The sequence below is a fragment of the Lynx canadensis genome, chromosome D3, assembly GCF_007474595.2.
Source record: "Lynx canadensis isolate LIC74 chromosome D3, mLynCan4.pri.v2, whole genome shotgun sequence".
Classification (NCBI taxonomy): domain Eukaryota; kingdom Metazoa; phylum Chordata; class Mammalia; order Carnivora; family Felidae; genus Lynx; species Lynx canadensis.
The window spans coordinates 85,151,185-85,155,324 of record NC_044314.2 but is presented as its reverse complement, the minus strand read 5'-3'; positions in this window follow the sequence as shown (position 1 = coordinate 85,155,324).

Genomic DNA, 4,140 nt, shown 5'->3' with positions numbered 1-4,140 from the left:
CATTCTAGTGTGATATTTTAACTTATTGTGGCAAACAAAGAACTGATACAAATCTACAAAAGCAAACAAGTTTGTACAAATATCATTAACTTAAGACAGTAGGTCATTGGTTCTTTAGTTCTTGACATTCTAAGACTTCTTCTAATTGCATTCTATGTGTCATTTAATGTTAGTCCTCTTATTTCTTGTACGCTGGTGGTTAATCTTGAGCATGGATTCAATTAAGATTGGTTTTTGGCAAGAATACTTTCTAGAGATACATCCTCTGCACTACCCAGTAGGTACACAATGTCCGGTTATCCCACTTTGAATAATGTTAAGATCTATCAGTGGTTTCAATCAATAATTTCAGACAAGGTTGGAATATCCAGGGAGACTTCCTGGAGGAGTCAGGCTTGAGTCGGACCCCTCTGAAGGACAAGTGGGATTTAGACAGGCCAACAGAAGTTGGAAATACTCCAAATGAGGAGGGAAGGGTGGTTAGTATGAGTCAGTGTCCTGAAAACGTGGAACAAGTGAAAAAGCGGTTAATTCTCCCTCACATCATTTTCCACTGTTATCCTCTGGTCTAGAGTCCAGAGTAGGAACCAGATCTTATCTCATGTTTTAATTCTAATAAGTTGGTAATGGGTACATGGAGTACTTTGTTGGGACACATTGTGAAATTGCATTCCTACTTAGTGGCAAAGATTGCTGTGATTGACTGTTGTTGTCTCTCAAGGGCCTGGGATGCGGCATGGTGTTATGACTGCTGTGAATCTGCCCGAGATCAATGACTGTGTCCTCATTTCAGGGTCTTTGACATTGGATCCTAGAAAGAAATAAGGGCTAAGGAATACCTGGCATGACTTGTGGTAGACTTTCTGGTTGCTTACCAACCTTCATTCACCTTTTTGTCTTTCCTAACAGAACCTTAGGTATTAGATGGAAGAGACTAATTAAGACATAAACAGGGGCGCCCGGGTGGCTCAGTCAGTTAAGCATCTGACTTTGGCTCAGGTCATGATATCACCGTTGGTGGGTTCGAGCCCCGCGTCGGGCTCTGTGCTGACAGCTCAGAGCCTGCAGCCTGCTTTGGATTCTGTGTCTCCCTCTCTCCCTGCCCCTCCCCCACTCTCTCTCTCTCTCTCCCCAAAACAAATAAACATGAAAAAAAAAGACATAAACAATGACCTAGTTCTGGCCAGTAAGAAACAAGGGGATGGCTCCTCATTGGGCTTCTTTAGAATATTTTTCTTCCTGAATTAAAAGAAATGTTTGAAGAGATGCTTCCCAGCCTAACTTCCTTTGGGGGTGATTGCATGAGGACATGATGCCTAGAGCAGTGGCAGCCATTTTGTGACCATGGGGAGATATGGCCAACACATTAAGGATGGTGGGACAAAAAAAAAGAAAGAATCTGGGTCTTTGATGAAGTTGTTGAGTTATGAACAAACTCTGGAACCTATTGCCAAATCTGTTGTTATGTAAAAAGTAAACTTCTATTATTTAATCCATGTTACACAAGCATTCTTTTACTTGTAGCCGAAGAAAACTCAAAGGACACGCTGACCATCTCCATGCTTCATGGGTGTGGTTTGGGCTAGCCTTTGCAAACTGGGTGTAGTCCAGGCTAGCATTTTCATGGCTGAGTCATGAAATCAATTTAGTGGGTCATGACCAACATTTAAAAAATGAGACACAATATATAATACGAGAATGCACGGCACACAGAAAGGATAAATATTGTTTTCGCAGAACCCTTCTTTTAATTATGTGTGTTCCAGGTTAGGTTCTCCAAGGAAGTAGATCCTGTGACAGAATTTAATGTTTGGGAGGTTTATTAGGTACTGTTGTTGAGATCAACGCCTGTGGAAGGGAGAGGAAGGAAGCAGGAGTGTGCAGTGGGGAGAGGTCAAGCTGGGAGGGAGGTCCTGCGATGACCTTGACTAACCCCACAGGGAACAACATAGCAGTTAAAATGGCTCTTCAGAATTGTCCTGAGTCGGGCCAAGATAGCCAGGCCCGTATCTCCCCACCCGCCCTATCAATCACCGGACCTGAGCGACCCCTGGAAAAGGGTATGACCTTGGCCAAGGTGGCTCCCTTCAGTTGAGGCAGGGACTCAGCCCAAGGGCTTGACAGCTAGAGACTTTCTGCAGACAGCACTCCCAAAAGTTAACAAAGTCCTCCTTGGAGGAGGATGGAGCGCTTCCCGTCCATCTGTGTGTGTGTGTGTGTGTGTGTGTGTGTGTGTGTGTGTGTAAGAGTGAACCAGGTTGTAATGCAAATGGATTGCTGACTGTGTGTCCCGGTCAGAGTAGTCTGCAGGCCTCCAGCTGGGCTGTGTTGCACTTTGACCTGAGTTGTTTTCCTTCTAATTATCTTTTGGGGTGTAGTCACTTTTCCCAAGGCTCCATTTGCGAGAGTCAGCGCTGTCTTGGTGAGACAGCCCCCTGGCATATGTGAACACCAGGGCAAAGCCCAGCTGCTGGTGCCTCCCATGCATTAAGAAATGGCAGCTGCTGCCAATGTCCCCAAATGAAAAACGACTAAGGAAGATTAAAGCCAAGCAATGTCATTATCCCTGATGAAGCACACACGCAGGAGTCCTCCGCTCCTCCCTTGATCCTGTCTTGGCAGCCTCCTTTTCTACCCTCAGTTCATTTCTGTCTTCCTTCCCCAGCAGCTTGTCTTTAGCAAATTGTATTTTAAGTCATGTAATTATAAGTGGGTTAAAGCTCGGAGCAAGCTCTGCTCTTGGCAAAAATCCGGAGGAACCTCTCTTGCTGTTGGTTTGCGAAACCCTCCATTAGTGGCTCTGATTGTTGCCTGAATGGGGGCGGGCGGGAAGGAGGGTAAAAATCACGGGGGCTGTGCCTCTGACCGGGAAAGGAGGCCCCAGCTTTCTGCGGAGGAGCCGGATTTACAGTCAGGTTTCCTGTGCGCCAGAATCCCTCGGGGTGGGGGGGTACGGGGGTGTGGAGGCTGCTAAAAATGCAGATTCCTGGGTCCTTCCCAAAGATCCAATGAGTTGGGCTGTCCGGGAGGATGTGACTCAGAAATCTGCATTTTAAAAACTTCTCACCCTGAAATAATTCCACTCTTACAGAAAAGTTACAAAACTAGTGCAAAGGATTCATCTATCCCTTTTACCCCGATTTTCATCATTTTCTTCTATCACTTCTCTTTCTGTATATAAATATGCACCTTATTGCCTTCCGCACTGTGTGAGAAGTGGCAAACGTGATGCCTCTTTACCTTTGCTTTTCTCCTAAGAACAATGACATTTTCTTACATGACTACAGCATACTTATCAAATTCAGGATATTTAGTATTGATGCTGAGGAGGGAGCGTGGGGCAAGCTGAGGGCCAAGTACAGGCTAACAGCAACCCCCCCCACCCCCCGAGGTGAGACACATGTGAGCCTCCTTGGACACTCCTGGCTGCCTGAGAACAGGGAAAGGGAAGAAAGCAGGTGGTTGACAGATACAGATTACAGTCCTGCAGGACAGGAGTCTCCTTAGTGTACGGACAACTTCGTAAACTGCAAGAAAAGGGCAATCTTATCCATAGCCTGATCTCCAGAAACCTATAGACTCCGTTTCCTGGAGCCCTAATATCACCCCTCATCAGGAGGGAAGGGGGTTTAAGTGCTTGCCATCGTGATGTCAGAAACAAAGGCGAATGAAAAATTAAATGCCCTGACTGCCTACAGCCCAGTGACGAGTCCTTGAAACAGGCAGAGTGACCTTCCTCTAGGAGCCCAGCTGATTCTGTGATGACACTTGGCTAGGGGCAAAAGGAAATCTTGGCTTAACATGACCCTGACCCCCCCAGGATCCTGTGAGTCTCCTTAAACACATAAAAATCCCTTTGCAAACCTCCTTTATCTTTAACCCCCAAGGGTGTGTTGGCAATTATACCCCAAGCGTATGACCCCTGACACGCATCAGAAGGGTCTCACGTCAGGGGTTTTGCTAAACAGCACTAAATGGCGTTTTGCTAACAACAGCTAGCCCCTCAAGGCCCTGGAAACCTTGCTCCCAAAATTCCTTAGACTTACTCTATCCCTGACCCCCTCCCAACCAGTGCAGCTCTTCCTGCCCACGGGTCCTGTCCCCGTGCTTTAAAAAAATCACCTTTTTGCACCAAAGATG